We start from the raw sequence: 18330 nt of genomic DNA, 5'->3' as shown, positions 1-18330 counted from the left end.
AACATTGAGACCTAAAGATCTCAGTCTCAGCCCACCTATTACTTGTGTAATTTGCTCAGGGAAAAATAACCACTTCTTTGTTAGCTTTTATTCTGCCAGTGGAACCTTGCTGGGTGTTTATTTTCTGTAGTTTTACCAAATCACTTTGAAGGCTGGCACGAACATAGATCATGTCTTAGAGCTTTTCTTCTTTGTTCTATGAGCAAATATTAGAAAATGTACCTTAAATTACCTGATTGGGGGAAATAGATGATCCTGGCTGATCCCTAATGTTAAACTTTAGTCAGTAAGCTCTCTATTCTATGTGTGTAGGACATTTGTTAAAATCTGGGGCTGTTGGAGCTTCTAGAGATACTAACCAGAGGGCTATTAGGTTCCTGGGCAATTTGAATATTTGTTTAAAAAATCTGTTTGTTTTGTTTTGTTTTTAAGTCGGGCGGTGGTGGTGCCCACCTTTAATTCCAGCAGAGGCAAGTGGATATCTGTGAGTTTGAGGCCAACCTGGTCTACAGAGCGAGTTCCAGGATAGGCTTCAAAGCTACCCAGAGAATCTCCATCTCGAAAAACAAACAAACAAACAAAATTCTGACCTGAGTTCTGAATCTGCCTTCATATTAATAGCTATAATGAATTATGTGCCCGTTTTGTAATTATGCCATACTTAGTATCATGTATTTGTTAGTAGAGCTGGTACTCAAAGCTATGTGTTAAGCCCTTTAAAATCTGTTTAGTTCTGCCTCAGCCCTAAGAGGTAGATTCTGTTCTATAAACGTGTGTGTGTGTCTGTCTGTCTGTGTGTGTTTTCTGTAACCATAAATATAGCTTGGGAAACCTGGTAAATAGAAAAAACAAATGTTTTTCTAGCAATAAACCTTCCTGGGATCAAGTTACTATTTCATGGGTAACTAATCTTTTTCTCTTGTCAGGCAAAGGTGTTTTTGCTTTTGTGGAAATATTGAAGGAATCCAGAGACAGTAGAATAATGGAGTGCAATTCTACTTCAAGGGGCAGCAAACATTTAGGTGGGACTTTTCACTCCCAGTGGCATCTAATGATGCCAGTTTTGCTCTTTTCCAAAGAAAATTTTAGTTGTGAACTTTAGAGAAGCAGCCCCTTTGAGTTAAAACAGTTCTTTTAACTTTGGGGATAACCAAGTGCTTTCTTTTCTAGATCTCTCCAGAGTGTCTTATTCTCTGTGAGTTTGAGGCCAGCCTGGTCTACAAGAGTTAGTTCTAGGACAGGCTCCAAAGCAACACAGAGAAACCCTGTATATGTGAGGGTGCATGCACGCCATTGGTTCATATGGAAGCAGTCAGTTTTCTTTTCTTTTCTTTTTTTTGTTTTTGTTTTTTTTTTTTTTGTTTTGTTTTTGTTTTTTCGAGACAGGGTTTCTCTGTGGCTTTGGAGCCTGTCCTGGAACTAGCTCTGTAGACCAGGCTGGTCTCGAACTCACAGAGATCCGCCTGCCTCTGCCTCCCGAGTGCTGGGATTAAAGGCGTGTGCCACCATCGCCCGGCAGCAGTCAGTTTTCTTATACTGGGTACAGGGTATCAAGGAGGCTTGGTGACAAACACCTAATCACTGAGTTGTCACCAGCCCAAGAAAGATGTGGGTTTTTGTTTATTTGTTTTTTTAAGGTTAAATAAGAAGGCATCAAAGAAACAATATAGAAAGCCTTTTGACTTTCCAGTGGATATAATGTTACTAGATCCTGACAATTTAAGAACAGTTGAAATTTTTTTTTAAAAGACAGTTTATTATAGCTCTTGTTGGCCTGGAATTCCCTGTGTAGACTAAGGCTGGCTTTGAGCTCACAGAGATCTATCACTAGCCTCTGCTTCCTGAGTGCTAGAATTAAAGGTGTGTTTCACCACACTGCCTAGTTTTAAAAAGCATGAATGTTGGCACTAACTTGGGATTTTTTAAACCAGATATCTGTGGATCAGAAATACCTGTTAGTGACCTATTAAATATACTACCAGTCTGCTAAGGAATTAAACTTTTGACTTGGCTAAATAGGTAATGATTTCAGAAATGGCAGGCTGTTACTGAAACTCTTAGCCAGAGACCTGGCTCTGAGTGGTCCTTGCTCCCACAAAGAGAAAAATTATATAAAATATATAACAGAGAAAAAAACTAACTTACAGTTTTGGCCCAAACTGGAGACAAAGCCATACTCAATTTGTCTCTGTTTTCCCCATAGTGTTAAAATTGAGTAGAAAAGATACAGGTAGGAGCTAGGCCTATGTAGATTTTATGTGGTTCTCATTGAGTTGAACTGGGACAGGTGTCAGTCACTAGTGTTCTAATTCTGTTTCTTGTTTAACCTAGTCAAGGCTTCTGAGCAGGCTGTCTCTGCTATCAGTATGATGTTTCTAATTGGGAGCTGGAGCTGAAAAAGCCAATTAAAATGTTTTTCTTTTTGGTTTTGAATGAGTTTTACTACAGAAAGAATGAAGCTAAGAGACTTGATAGTGTAGTAGGAGGCCACTTGTTTGTTTCCAGCTGCTCAGACCTGAAATAATCACACAGAAACTATATTATTTAAATTACTGATTGGCCTATTAGCTCTAATTTTTTATTGGTTAGCTCTTACATCTTATTTTAATCCATTTCTATTAATCTGTGTATTGCCACGTGGCTGTGGCTTACTGGCAAGGTTCTGGCTCGTCTGTTCCTGGCAGGGGGCTACAATGTCATCTCGCTAACTCTGCCTTCTTTCTCCAGCTTTCAGTTTTCCTTGTCTAGCTCTCTTCTGCCCTGCTATAGGTCTAAGGCAGTTTCTTTATTAATTAATGGTGATCACAGCATACAGAGGGAAATTGCACATCATGATAGGTAGGACAAATTGTTATATTGAGCATCACCCTCTTCTTGCAGGCTATTCTCTCCTCTTGCACATATACTGACACTTGAGCCCAAGCCCCACACACTCAATGCAGTTTTATACGCTCTTTACACTGAGGTGCAACTATTCTCTTCCTTGAGTTTGCCTGTCTTCCTAGCAGACTTTAAAATTTAAAATTATTTTTCCCCTGAAACAGTATCTCACATTGTATCCATCACTGGCCTGAACCAAGCAGACATAGTAATTTCAAAAACTAGTTTCTAAAAGAAATGCCTGCTGACAGCCTAGTTAGTGTACTGTTTGTCAGCTGAGTCATTTGTGACAGATCTTTTGGAAATAGGGTGGAGGAGAAGGAAGGCTGGATTAGAGCAGCAGTTCTTCACCCGTGGGTTGGGACCCCTTTGGAAGTCCCCTTCAGCAAGGGTGTCATATCAGATAGCTGCATATCATAGATTTGCATTTATAATCAGTGAAATTACAGTTACAAAGTAGCAACAAATACAGTTTTATGGTTGGGGTCACCACAACATGAGATATTAAAGGTTCTCAGCATTAGGAAGGTTGAGAACCACTGCACTATGTAGATAAGATTGGCCTTGAAGTCATATGACTGTGCTTCCCAAGTGCTGGAATTAAATGTAGGTGCCACCACATCTGTCTGCTTTATGAGGAATTTAGTTCAGATTTTTGCTTTACACGCTCACTAAAGTAGTCTAGAATCTTCTACCTCACAAGAGTCTCCTATGGGCAGGGCATTTCAGGACATTGAATAGAGGCTGTCTAGAGCCTGATGTGTCAGAAGTGTTGCAGTGGTTCCTAATTAGAAATGGATCTAGATGGGCTTGTAGCCAGACCTGGGAGACTCTTGATTACTATGAAATGAATCTGGTTATAATTGTTAGCACCATTGTTGGGAAAGTGTACTCCTCTCCTGGGATCAGTAACAGGCAGGGCTGCCCTGAACAGATTGTGAAAAGGTTGGTGAACTTGTATCCTTCTTTGTTATTTTTTTCTTCACCTTATAAAATCATGATAGTGCCTGGTTATCGACTCTCTCTGAAATGGAAGTCACTTATTTAATACTTAATAAATGTTATATAGTAGGTAGGGTAAGCTTTTTTGCATGAGTTTACCAGAGTAGGTTATAAAAGGAAATGGAAGCTTATAGAAGTCAAAGCAAAAAGACTTGACTTGTTACGTAGCACATTGTGATGTCTAATAACATTTGAGACAACTGTAATTCCAGCTGCTGAATTTTTTTTTTTTTTTTTAAAAAAAACAGGGCCTGCCTTTACCTTCATATATATATTCTATTGAAGATCAGGTCCTGTCCTTGTAACCCTTTAAAGACTGGAGGAAATTTCTTTTAAAGCCAGTGGTAATAATAGTTATTAGGGAGAGCTCTGCTTGCATTTTTGCTTTCTTAACTACTTTTCAAGGTCTAAGGAATGAGCAGGCTCTAATGGAGTGATCAGTCATTATTTGGGATCAATGGATGGTCTTTCAGAGTGATGCCAAATTGTAAAGGATATTTCTAGACTTTGAGAGCCTGCAGACTTAGCATGTTCTGTTACCTGTGTTGTGCCAGACCCAATTCCTCCTATTGATGGTCTGAAAACAAGTATTTGATGAGTATTGTCTTATGCTTTAGGACTTTGGCTAGCGCTAAAAATTCCTAGATAACTTCACAATCCAGCATCATTTAGGGAAGGATACAAACCATGGTAGATGTTATGTGCCCCTTAATAGGATCATGTATAAGGATAATGGGATTTCTTGGGGAACATAAATGATTTGTGCTTTTGTTTGAGATGGAATTTCATGTAGTCCAGGTTGGCCTCCTATCTTACCTCCCAAGTGCTGGGATGACAAGTATATGCCACCACACTTGGGTCTTACCTGTTTCTTTCTTGTTTTGTTTTAGGATTTATTTTTATTTTATGTGCTTTGGCGTTTTGCATGTGTGTCCATGTGAGGGAATCAGATCCCGTGGAACTGGAGTTAGAAACAGTTTTGAGCTGCCATGTGAGTGCTGGGATTTGAACTTAGATCCTCAGGAGGAGCAGCCAGTGCTCTTAACTGATGAAACATCTCTCTATACCCATTTTTTTTTTTTGTTTTTGTTTTTGTTTCTTGTTTCTTTGTTCTCTCTCTCTCTTCCTTTTTTCTTTTTGGAATGCTCCATGTAGACCAGGCAGGCCTTGAACTCACAGAGAGAGAGATCTGCCTGCCTCTACCTCCTTAGTGCTGGGATTTAAAGGTGTGTGCTACCATGCCAGGCTTTACTTGTGGTTTGAAGGAAAAGTAAGAGTTAAGGTAGGGAAGGGACCAGCACAAACAAAAGCATAGTTTTGTTCAAGAACACAGGGTAAAGGAGTGGACATTAGAGTCCTTGCCCTTTGCCACATTTCAGCTGTAGCCATTGGATGGCAGTGATGTCGGGCTTCAGGTGGAGTAACAGATTTATTAGCAGGTACCAATCGAAATTTCTAGAATTCTGTAGAAGGAGGGAGAAAAGCTGAAAACCAGCAGTCTTTTGTACCAAGCCTGCCAGAGGTACTGAGTTCTTGGCAGTGATATGAAAATTCTGGCCTGGGCAAATTGGTTGGTTTTTCTGGCAAAATCCCATTAGCTCCATATAGTCTGCCCCTCCTCTCTGTGTGCTTTTTAAAAAAGAAATTAATGGAATCTGTTCAAAATACCTCTGAAATGAAATTACATTTTTAACTCTAATTACCCTAATTAGAACTTGACAGCCGTAATCCTGAAATGGCAGCTATAGTGAGTCCCCCAGGCCGTGACAGGCTCGTTTACCCGAGTGAAATGGGGTTCTTTTCTGAGAAAAATTCTTTTTTTTTCTCAGCTGCTTAGTCTTTGCTCCCACAGATTTACCAAGCTAGGGGAGATGTAGTGGTGGGCTGCAGGCTAACCCTGGACACAATCTCTGTAGAGGTGCACCTTGGAGGTGCCATCAAGATGGTTGTTACCACATACATCTATTTTTTTTTCCCTTTGGTTCAAATTGGGCTTTTGAATGAAATTCTCTGCTCTGAAGATCAAGGAAATGACATTAGTTAGAGGACTGTTGATCTAGGGCTAGACCTTGTTTTTGGGTAAGTTTAAGACTAGTATTGAGGACATTGTTTAACCATCTGTGGCAGTGAGCACCTGTAATCCTTGCAAGCAGGAGGCTGTTGGCAAGAGGATCACCAGGAATTCAAGGCTAGTCAAGACTAGCCTTCAAAAAGCAAGCAAACAAAAACATTAACAATTTGAGTTTAGGAACAAGGAAGTCTGAAAACAGAAGTCTTTTCATAGATCTCCATTCCTCTAGCTTTGTACAATCTTGATGGATGCCTAGTCTTAACTAGTTACCTGACTAGCCTCAAAAAATATCTTGGGGGCTGGGCGGTGGTGGCACATGCCTTTAATCCCAGCACTCGGGAGGCAGAGACAGGCGGATCTCTGTGAGTTCGAGACCAGCCTGGTCTACAAGAGCTAGTTCCAGGACAGGCTCCAAAACCACAGAGAAACCCTGTCTCAAAAAACTAAAAAAAAAAAAAAAAAAAAAAAAAAAGATCTTGGAGTGAGGACTAGGTCCAAGCCCATGAAACTGAAAAATCAGTTGATACTACTGAGTCAGAAATTCTGCTAGAATCAGAGAAGCCTTGTAAGTCACTTGACACTGACTTCTATGTTTTATGCTAATAGGTAGAGATGTAATTGAGTAAGACACAGTCCCTGCTCCCAAGATGAGGCAGTGACAGTCATTCGTATGTGACAAATTGTACAGGGCAGAATAAACCTTACTCATTGTTAGAAAGTTTGAGTGTCTTATATATATGACATACTGAAATGAGTATATAGATACTTCAGATACAGGTTCTGCTTTCAAGAGGGCCTAGTAAATTAAGACATGTAGGCATGTGAAAAGTTGATTGTAACACTCAACATGTAGGTGATATCTGCTAGACAGATTTACTTGGAGAAGATGGTCAGGAAAGTGAGAAAGGATTCCTTTTTTTCCACCGATCATCCGCAAAGACTCACCAGAGCCGTTTTCATTGAGCCTGTTCTTAAGTGGAGAATAACAGAGGAATGGAGAAAAGCACTGCAGGTCTTAGGAAATAGCTTGGCCAAGTTAGGTGTTGTCAGGAGATAGCAGTCTGGTGTGATGTGAGTAGTGAACAGGGAAAGGATATGGTCGATGAGGGTAGAATTTAAACTTCACCCAGTAGGCAAGGAGAATTGAATTTATTGAGAAGCTACAGAGCTGAGATAGCAGTGTATATGGCATATTCTCAGGCAGAAGTGATTGGAGACAAGTAGGTTAGTTAGAACAAGTGTCAGTAAATTATGTTACAGGCTGGTATACAGGCACAGACCCACAGATCTTATGTGTTCACCTACAACTGGTTTTGCATTGTAATGATGTGTTGAATATTACAGAAACTGCTGTTGTGGCCCACGGAGCCCAACAGTTTAGCTATCCAGCCCTACACAGAAAAGATTGGCTGATATCTGAGTTAATTATATAGGATTTCTGAGAGAAGATAAATGTTAGAACTAAGCCTGAAATAGGTTGGTAATATTAAAATAAACAATGTGATTTAACAGATAACACTTGTCCTATCTGCCTCTCAAGTTTGTAAAAACCAACTTTGTTGAAATATCATCAATGTAGTCAGAAAAAGGCATTTGATATGTGGGCACCTACTTAATGTACTTTTATTAGCTGTATAACCTTGTCCCGGTCATCTAACTGTTTAGAGGCTCAGATGAGTATAATGTAGTAAGTAGGATATAGAAAAGCCTCACCAGTTTGATTCTTCCTTATGGAATTTTGTAAATCCTCCAGTTGGAAAAACAAATGTCGTAGAAAATAGTTAGGTTAGGGATGGTGGGTGTGGTGTCACATTTAATCCCAGCAGTTGGGAGGCAGAGGCAGGTGAACCTCTCTGAGTTCAAGGCCTGCCAGGGATACATAGTGAGACCCTTTCTCAAAAAGAAGTTGGTCAGAGGATTTGGTGAATGAAAGTGTATGGAGGTGTGGGGGAAGAGCTCATAGTAATTTCAAAATACCATGTACCCTTTTTCTTCATTACTGCTGACATTTGTTGTAGCCAGATTGAATTTGTTTCTATCCTTCAACTGCCAAAAACCAAAGGCTGAATTTATCCCTAGCCAGAAACTAGCATAAGCACTAATTGACATTTGTATTGTTAGCATCAGTTGTCAATGCAGTCTGTAGTCAGTCATGTGACTGGAGAACTTCAGTTGAAGAATTGTCTACATCAGATTGGTTTGTGGTTATGCTTGTGGTAGATCATCTTATTAATTGATGCAGGAGGGATCAGCCCACCAAGAGCAGCATTGCCACTAGACAGGTGGTCTTGGGCTGTGTAAGAAAGCTAGTTAAACATGAGCCATAGTGAGAGCCAGCAAGCAGCATTCCTCTGTGGTTTTGGCCCTGACTTTTCTCAGGGATGGATTGTGACCTGGAAGTATAACCAAATAAATCCTTTCCTCTTCTGTGTAGCTTTAGTCAGAGTGTTTATCACAGCAACAACAGAAAACTAGCTTACCCGACAAGGGAAGTTATAGGAAGAGTTTATTTTGCTTAACATTTCAAGGTACAGTCCTATCATGGAATGGCAAGGTGGAAGTGGCTCTCAGCAGAGCAATAAGAGTGTAAGTAACCAGATGAAGCCTTAGGGCCCACATCACAATGACCCTCTTCTAGAAAGCCTCACCTCTTCCAACTAGGCTTCACCTTCTGAAGGTACCACAGTACCATCAGATGGGGTGGATCAGTGTGATGGTTTTTTTTTTTAACATTTAAAAATGAGAAATATATTCTGTATATCTTCAAAAGTCCTTGTAAGTCCAAATTCTCACCTGAGCCATGAGGCACATTCTTAGCTGTGAGCCCTTGTAAATATTAAAAAAACAAAGTTACATATTTCCAATATATACAGTGGCACAAAGGAAACATTTCCATTCTAAAAGTGTAGGTTGAGAGGATAGTAAACAGTGATGGGCTAGAAATAAGACTGAAAACCCAGTAGGGCAAACAACAAACCTTACAACCTCTGTTTAGTGCTGGGATTATGACCTGTGCTTTAACTGATTTGAATTTGTATTTTGCATATTAGTAAACCAGCACCAGTGGGTGACACCAGGTTCTCCCAGCTTGAGATGTAGTATGGTCCTCTTGGGTTATAACTGCTGCTTCTGTTCTTGATGGGCAGAAAACGCTTCCCTAAGTGACACTTGGGCAGGATTGCCCAGAGTTGTCAATAGACTGAGTCTGCACTCACGCCATCTTTCTTATTGTCCCAGTGCAGAACACGAGGTTTCTCTTTAACAGTGCTAATATTTTCAACAACTGACAGCTGCTTTGTCCACATAACCCTCTTCTCAACTCTAACCAGATTCAAGCTCCTTTCTTATTTTCCATCCTTTTGCTTTACTTCTTGCTTTCTCTTGCTGTAAACCTAGGTAAATGCAACAAGCAGTAACCATACCACAACCTGAGTGTTATACTGTCATGAGATTTCTTCTACCACATTAGTTTATTATTTAAATTCACCATATTCATGTTTTTTAGGACATAGACAAGATGTAGCCAGATATTTTTACCAGAGTTGAAACTTTAATGGTTTCTAGTCCATTCCTATAGAGGTAGCTAATCTTCATTATCAGTTTGGAATTTAGAATCACCATGGGAGCATACCTCTGGGAATGTTTATGAAGGCGTTTTCGGAAAGACTTAACAGCATGTGGATAGCATCATCTTATGGGCTGAGGGTCCCAGACTGAATAAGAAGGAAAAAGTAAACTAAGCACCAGTATTAGTCTCAGCCCCACCTGCTAATTATGGTTATAGTGTGCCCAGTTGCCTCATGCTCTTGCTGTAGTGTCTACCCTGACACTTTGAGCCAAAATAAATTCTTTAAAACAAATATATATATTGAAGAATGGAGGGGGGGAGGGCATACAGTGCCTTTAGTGCAAGTGTGGAGGTCAGAGGCAGCTTTGTGGAGTTGATTCCTAGTTCCACTTTTATATTTGTTCTGGGGATTGAATCTTGAGTTATCAGGCTTGTGTGGCAAATGCCTTGCCTACTTAGCCATTTGACCAGGCCTTTCTCTTGTCTTTACTATTTGTATTTGTGTTTTCTTTCCACTCTTTGGGGGTCCTTTAGAATAACCTGATGTGGGTCAGGTTTAATGCAGCAGTGATTCCATTTGGTTTTTAAAAAGGATTATTTTTACTTATGTATATATGTATTATATGTATATGCACATATGCATGTGGGTACTTGCAGAGGCTAGAAGAGGGTGTTGAATCTCCTGGAGTTGAGGTTATATATAGGTGACTGTGAGCTGCCCATTGTGGGTGTTGAGAATTATAATTCTGGTCCTCCGGAAGATCTCTTAACTGCTGAGACTTTGCCTCAGGTCCCACCATTTTTTTTTTTTTTAATCTGTTAGTTTAATCAGCTAGTAGCTGACAAGTAACTTCAGGAAGAAGAGGCTCATGGTTTTAGGGTACAGTTCATCTTGGTGGATATCTTTGGTTCTTTTATTTGTTTTTTTTTTTGTTTTTTGTTTTTTGGTTTTTTTTTGGTTTTTCGAGACAGGGTTTCTCTGTGGCTTTGGAGCCTGTCCTGGAACTAACTCTTGTAGACCAGGCTGGTCTCGAACTCACAGAGATTCACCTGCCTCTGCTTCCCAAGTGCTGGGATTAAAGGCGTGCGCCACCACCGCCCGGCTCTTTGGTTCTTTTAAGTTACAGTACAGATGTTCACTTTTGGGGATTTGGGATTTCTCTTCAAGGATTCAGTGTCAAAGAACACATCCTTTTTCTTTTTAACCTTTTCCTGAAGTTCCCCTCTCCTTCAATGTTGAGTATGAGTTTATGCATGCCCCTTCGTGTGCTTAAGATTCACCACCTTTAACTGAAGACTAGCCATCTGTAGCTGCTCTTAATAGCAAGAGTCTAGGAATTGGCAGAACTCAGTTACTTTGGAGTGGAACCAACCCTGGGAGTCAGATCCAGCTGTTGCAAGTTTCAGCAAAACATGTTTCCAGAGTAGGCAGTTTAGTTCAGTGTAGGCAGACACTTACTTGGCCTTGAAAATCAGAGATACAGGAAGAACAACCAGGTACAGAACTGGGCAAATTATGTATTCCTCCTCCTCCTCCTTGTGTACAAAAACATACACACACATGTACACACACACGCACAGAACTTCATTTTATAGTTTATCATTTGCTGTAGACGGTGTTTTTCATTGATTGAGTCATTGAGAGTAGGGAAGTGGTAGAGGAGATAGACAAGAAAACAGGAGTGATCCAAGCACTGTCACCAGTTTGGGTGCTCCAGTCAGGGGACAAAGTGAGATCTATTTTGCTACTTCAACTGTACTTTGCTACCTTTTCTTACAGGAGCTTGGAAAAAGAATGAACTCAATGGAAATGGTAGCAAATAAATAGCCTTTGGAGACTGGCTATTGGGCAAGGCTGGCCTGGAGTTCAGAGATGTGCTTTTGTCTTATTAGGAAGGACCTAAGTTCAAGGCAGTTGACAAAGGTGGGGGCTTTCAAATGGACCTGAGCCTATTTAAGTAGTAAAGCCTGATTGATGGTCAGCTGACCGTCCCGAATACTGAATGGTTGCTAGAGCTCCGCAAGATCTTGCCCTACAGATAGCCTAGTTTAAGATAACGGGGAGGAAAGGTTGATACCCAGGCCTTATGGGGAGGGGAAGAAATTATAATTAGTTTGATAACTGAATTTAAATTTCTCAGTCCCAGCCTGAAATGATAGAGCTATAGTAGCTAGGGAGAGGCAAGAAATGAGTCTCAAAACGTAAAGCACATCCTCCCCCCCCCAATTTCTTCATCTGGAATCGAGCAGTCTGAGATCCTAGTATAGACACTTTAGGGTCTTACTATACCTGAGATTCCTTCTTCCTGTAAGATAGTCTTCCTTTCATATAAATGACCTGAATCCCAACTAAAATCTACACATTCTATTTTAAATTTTTGTGCAATTATCCTATTCCCCTTTGGTGTTAATTTGGTGGAGGAGTATAAGATTATCATTGTCTCAGATCCTGGTCTTTCACCCCAGACTTTGGTTTCTTGGGTTGAGTTCACATCTACATTACATTGTTATTGTTGGTTCAAAACTGACATGAGCTTGAAACCTACAGTTCCAGTCTCCACATTGAGGGAACCCCACATTGGTTCTACATTACAAAGTCTGGATAATGTGGAAAGCATGCTTGCTGGTTGGGAATAAGGAGGTTCATTGATGACCTCACTTGTTAGGTGGTACAGTCCTTCAGTTCTGCTCTCATAGAGATAGAAAAGCTATCTTCTGTATAGTCTCAATTGCACAGAATACTGTCTGGCTTGAGCTTTGGTGTGTTGGTTTCTGATTATAAAGCCTAAGATTCTCCTCCTAGCTCTAGAGGGGGAAGGGGAACCATCCAACTGTCTCATTAGCATGGAGAAAAGAAAACAGTAATTACTTGTGCCTCCCTTGATAATTTCTGCAGGATTGGTTTTTAGGGAAGGAGGAGGGGAAAACTGGAGGCAGCTTCAGCTGAGAAAGGAAAAATGTTCTTACTTAGTTCCCAGAATATGCAAAGGCAAGAATTTGCACATCTGTTATATTCTTAGGGCATTCCTCCAGGCAGGCTGGAGGCTACCTGGATTGAATTTCAATCTTTGTGGCATATATTATGTTCTTATTGTCTGATGTTGTTACTGGTTTTGCCAGGCATTCTGACACTCATCTTCGTTAGGGAGTAGGGAAGGATTTTGCTGGACGACTTGTTACCTGACTGAATTTTTATGTTGTGAGATCTTCTTGAAGCAATACAGTGTTTGGATTTATTATTCTAGTCAAGGTTAGGTGTCTTTGTGAATGGGAGGAGTCTTAGAAGACCTGCAAGGCTAAGAAAAGCAGGACTCACAGAAAAAGGGTTGAGGGCAGCTTTGAAAGTGGAGGTTGGGGCATTTGGACTAGAACTAGCAAATTGTCTATGGACAATGACTGATTGCTCTGTTTTAATCTTTCATTCCCTGCGTGTGGGCAGTTGTGAGCTCAGAAGTATTGATTATAGCAGAAGTGGATTGGAGGAGGCCCTTTACTGGTGAGCATTGCTGGAAGGGAGCTTGGAGCTGTTCTCTCCAGCTCTGGTTACTCCTTCTTCCCCTTTTCTCAGGAAGATAGCTTCAGTACCTTCTTTGAAGTAGCCTTCCTTTAGACTTTGGAAATCATTTATTGTAAACAACCAAGGGATCTGTAAAGACACGTTATTTAAATATTTGTTTACAAATACAGAAATAATTGTTTCTGTCAAGTTTATAGCCTTCTACCTCTTTTCCCTTTCTCCTTCCCTGGGCTTTTGCTTGATTATCCTACCTTTGCTGTCCAAGCTCCAGTGTTTCCATAATTTTATATTACTTTATAACTTATTTTCCCTTAGTCTCTACTTTATATATTCCTGTTTCCTTTTACTTTTGTAGAATCTGTTCCCTATTTTTAGATGGAATGCTCTAAAATAAATAGCATGGCCTAAGGGAGGAGTAATTCTCTTCAGTCTTAACTTGCAGTTAAATAGACCATAGTAATGTGGTTCCCTGAAACAGGTAGAATACACATCCAAGACACAGTAAATGCTAATTTTCCGAAAGGTCTTCATATCACTGTATAAGGTGCTTTGATCAGATAATTCAGGACAGGCCTATTACTTGTTAGTAATCTAAACCTTTAGAATATAGTCTTCAGAAGACTGAAGAAATGACTTAGTGATTGACTGAGAACACTTGCTGTTCTTCCAGGGTAGCACAATAAGGCCCCTAGCACCCACATCCAGTGACTTACAACTACCTGTAACTGTTGGTTTAGTGGTTTTGATGTTTTCTGGCTTCCGTGGGTACCTGTACACATTTGATATTCACATAAAACACACTAAATAAAAGTAAGAAAAATAAATCATAATGCTTTATGATTTTTATTTTTATGTGTTAAGATTTATTTTTCTTATTTTTATTTGTGTGTATATGTTTGAGTGAGTGAATGCCATGTGTGTGTGGATATCCACAGAGGTCAGAAGAGGGCCTTGGAGCTGCATTTGACCAGTGTTTATGTCTGATACAGGTTTTAGGAAACAAATGGGTCCCTCTGGAAAAACAGCAAGTAAATACTTTTAGGCACTCAGCCACCTCTCTAGCCCCCAAATAAAACCAGTCTTTAGTTGGTGTGTGGGGGGGAATAAGATGACTCAGTTGGTAAGAGAACTTGCTGTCAAGTATGACAACCTGAGTTAATACCTGGGGCCCACATGGTAAGAGGAGAGAACTGACTCCTGCAAGTTGTCTTCCAACCACCACATATGTACCATAGCATGCTCATGTGCAAGATACCGCCACCCCCACATAAATAAGTAATGGTTTAAGAAGAAATGTGGTCCAGTTGTGTTGTGCTTGTGTTGTGGTTTGCAAGTGAAATGTCCCTTGTAAGTTCATGTATTTGACCAAAGTGGTGATGCTGTTTTGGAAGGGTGTAGACAACTTTTGTAACTGGAGCCTCCCTAGAGGAAGCAGGTTACTGTGGGAGAGCTTGAGGTTCTATAGCCCAGCCCCTTTTCCTGTCCTCTGCTTCCTGACACGGTGTGCTATTATGCCCCCCTCACTCTCCATGGTGAACTCTCCTTATTTCTTTCTAATATTGACTTATTAATTTAATTGTGTATGTGTGAGTGTGCATATAGGTCAGAGGACAAACCTCTTGGTAAGTTAGTTTTCCTCTTCCACCTTTTGGTTCCTGTGGATGAAATTCAGGTGGTCAGGCTCCATAAAATGCCCTTATCTACTAAACCATTTTGCCTGTTCTGTATCCCTTTGTCTGTCTCTCAGCCTGTCTATCTGTCTATCTGCTTTTTTTTTTTTAATGTTTTATGTGTGAGAATATTTTGCTTATATGTCTTTGTATCATATGTGTGCCAGGTTCCTGCTGGGTTTTAGACTGGAGGTATGGATGATTGTGTGTCACCATGTGGGTGTTAGGAATTGGACCTTGGTCCTCTGCAAGAACAAGTGCTCTTAACCTCTGAGCCATCTCTTCAGCTCCCTGTATTTCATCTTAAAGCCAAAATAGACTCTTCTTCCCACAACTAGCATTTAAAAAGCATTTTTATTTTTATTTTATATGTCTTTGTCTGCATGCATGTATTGTACCACATATGTGCCTGATGGCCTGCAGAGGCCAGAAGAGGGCGTTGGATCACCTGGAACTGAAGTCATAGGTGGTTGTAAACTGCCTTGTGGGTGCCTGGAACTAAACACTGGTCCTCTACAAGAGCAGCAAGTGCTTTTAACTACCGAGCCTTCCCTTAAGTGACTTTGTCAGGTATTTGTCACAGAAAAGTAAGAAAGTGGTTACAGAAAAGTAATGTGTCTTTGTGAACTCTGTGTAACAATAGGCTGATAGCTGACTAGGCATTGTTGGCGGCTTCTTTCTTTAATCCCAGCATTCAGGAGGCAGAAGCAGGTGGATCTTTGTGAGTTCAAGGCCAGTCTGGTTGTCTACAAAGGGTTCCAGGACAACCAGGACTGTTACACAGAGAAACTCTATCTCCAGAAACCAAAAACAAAACACCAAAAAGCCAAAAACAGTAGACCAACAGCACCAGAGTCCAGGGTTTGGTGTGGTGCATGTCTGTGCCTAACCGGGATTGGAAAGTGGAGACAGGAGGATTAGGAGTTGTGGACCATCTTTGGTTACATAGTGAATTGAAGCCCAACCTGAATTCCATGAGATCCTGTCTCAAAAAATAAGTAAGATTTATATAATGGGCCATTATTGCTGTTCTTTTAAAAAGTAAAGTCCTTGGGTTTTCCCACTCCACTTTCATAGCATCCTTTGAAAGGTTTTTCCTGGCCATTTTATCTGAAGTAGGTTCTATTCTTACTCCTTTTTTCCCCCCTTCATGACACTGTTTAAATTTTCTTTGTAGCACTCAACATGGTCTGGAATGATAGAAACCAGGATTCAAAATATGTAAGGGTTAAGACCCTTGACAGACCTCTTTTCTCTGTTACAGGTGAGCCCTGGTTCTAGAGACAGTTGCTACTGACCCTGTAACCCTAAGGACAAAATAGCTGGCTAAACTCATTCTTGGTACAGGTAAGTGAGGATATTTGGGCAGATTTGGGAAACCTTGGGCAGATATAGGGTAACTAGTTTGTGGATTCCTTTCAATTTTTGTACTGATATCTTACAATTAACTATTTTTTCTATGTGTTGGATTATTCTAGAGATTGGATATGAGCCTAGGTGGCCTGTTGGCCTGGGAGGAGGATTGAGGTCACTTTTTTGGAGTTGCCGTAAGAATATTTGGGGTCATTTGCCAGGGAAAAAAAGGCTTCCTGCTTCTTGCTTTTGCTAGTGCTGTGGGGGAGGGTAAATCTCAGGACCTAGAACCAATAGCTATCTTCTCATGAACTCTTGATGTATTCTAACAACCATTGGTGTGTGTGGGGGATCTTCTTGACTCAAGTCTCTTTGATCTACCAAGCCCCAGGTTAGCATCAGGAAGTCTGTCCTGCAGAATGTGATTATGGGTGGTAAGGATGAAGTGATCCAGTAGGGCTGTGTAAAGTGGACATTGGGCAGCTCAGATAGAAAGGGAAATCATCACATTGAGAATTTATTGTGCTTGCTCCCTTTATCTAGACAACTCCATTTTATAGATGAAGAAATTGAGGCTCAGGAAGTACAAATAATCTAGGAACCTAGAAAGCTGATCTTAGAATAGCATTATGATAGGACACACTTTTTCATGAGCTGCTTGCTGGTTTTCCTGGAATCCTGCAATTTCTTTTTTTTCTTTTTAAAGAAATTTTAAGGAGACAGCCCTCTTCAGAAATTCAAGTTATTTAAGGAAACCCAACAGGACAGGGAAGAATTAGGGTTCCTTGTAACCAGCAATATGATCAATGAGGGGATCAAAGTGTGTAGGACCTTAAGCAGGCAGTGGCTTATGTAACTGTGATTGGAAGAAGAAAATACTTAGAACTAAAAGGATCTCAGAAGATGATGTACTAACAGGAGTTAGGGATCTAGACAGCTGGGTTGATGTTGGGAGACAGGGTTTTTCTGTGTAACAGCCCTGACTGTCCTGGAACAAATTTTGTAGACCAGCCTGGCTTCAAACTCAAGAGATCTGCCTGCCTCTGGCTCCCAAATCCTAGGGATTAAAGGCATGTTTCCCCACTGCCCTGATATACCTGAGTTTTTAGTCTTACCTCTCAACATGTGTTTTTGGGCAGTCTTCATCCCCCAATTTATAAAATTGTTGTAACTTCCTGTTTTTCTGCTGCATTTGTGTGTGTGTGTGTGTGTGTTGAGGACTGAACCCAGGATATTGCACTTGCTTGACGAGCATTCTACCACCAAGCTAAATCCCCAACCTTCTGCCATATGTTGCCATATGTGTGTACAACCATTCAGTGATAATGTAGAGAATCAAATGAGAAATCTAAATCAGATAACTTTTGCAAATTATTAAGTAGCATGAATGAAACATAAAAACGAGACCTGTTTGCTACCCTACTCTCCAAAGTCAAAAGGGAGGGTTTTCCTTAGGGAATTTCTGCTATAAGTCTTTCCCATATCTTTATCTCCCTTTTCTCCTGCAGGACCTACCCAGAGCAATATTTTGTCCTCAAGAACTAGATTCCAGGGCACAGGTGACAGAACCATGCAGCACTGTCAGTTGTAGTCTGCACCATATGCTTTGCAGAGTTAGGTTTAAATGTACTCAGGTGCCCAACCTTCAAGGCCTCTGTTGTGGTGTAACTCTCACAGCCGGGCGATGGTGGCACACGCCTTTAATCCCAGCACTCGGGAGGCAGAGGCAGGCGGATCTCTGTGAGTTCGAGACCATCCTGGTCTATAAGAGTTAGTTCCAGGACAGGCTCCAAAACCACAGAGAAACCCTGTCTCGAAAAACCAAAAAAAAAAAAAAAAAAAAAAAGAATCCATTTTAGCACTAACCAGTTGTATACATTGTTGCCTGTTATCTCAGTGTACTCCAACTGTTAGTGAAACAAAGGATATGGTCAATGACTGCTAGATAAATAAAATTGTATATTGCACACTTATTTACAAGGAACCATTCACATTTTTAAGTAATAGTGAAATGTTTTCGTAAGGCAGTAAGTTATAAGCTTGGCACACAAGCCATGGAAAGATCACAATCTCTGTAACTTTAAACCACCAAGACAGACAGGTGTTAGTAAAAACCTGAAGATTCAGGATAGAAAGCAAAACTGGAACTTGCCAGCACTAAATTCAAGAGAACCATGTGGGTATTATATTTCTCTGTGCCTCCTAAGTAGACAGAAGGGAAAAGCAACAGCCTAAGTCAAATATAATTGTTTATCTTTAAGCTGGCCTG

The 18330-nt window shown here is 40.5% G+C and overlaps 1 protein-coding gene across 2 annotated transcripts in view; it reads left to right on the top strand.

Annotated features, from left to right (window-relative positions):
• The window catches only part of Raly (RALY heterogeneous nuclear ribonucleoprotein), a 69657-nt gene that overhangs the window by 11335 nt on the left and 39992 nt on the right, over positions 1-18330 (top strand). For both annotated transcript variants that reach the window (XM_057781410.1, XM_057781411.1), the window contains exon 2: positions 15973-16055. The gene's annotated coding sequence lies outside the window, so the exon portion shown is untranslated. The remainder of the gene's footprint in view (positions 1-15972; positions 16056-18330) is intronic.

Source organism: Chionomys nivalis, chromosome 9 (assembly GCF_950005125.1).
Source record: "Chionomys nivalis chromosome 9, mChiNiv1.1, whole genome shotgun sequence".
NCBI classification, from domain to species: domain Eukaryota; kingdom Metazoa; phylum Chordata; class Mammalia; order Rodentia; family Cricetidae; genus Chionomys; species Chionomys nivalis.
The sequence above is the reverse complement of the archived record's forward strand: the minus strand, read 5'-3'. Positions and strand labels throughout refer to the sequence as shown.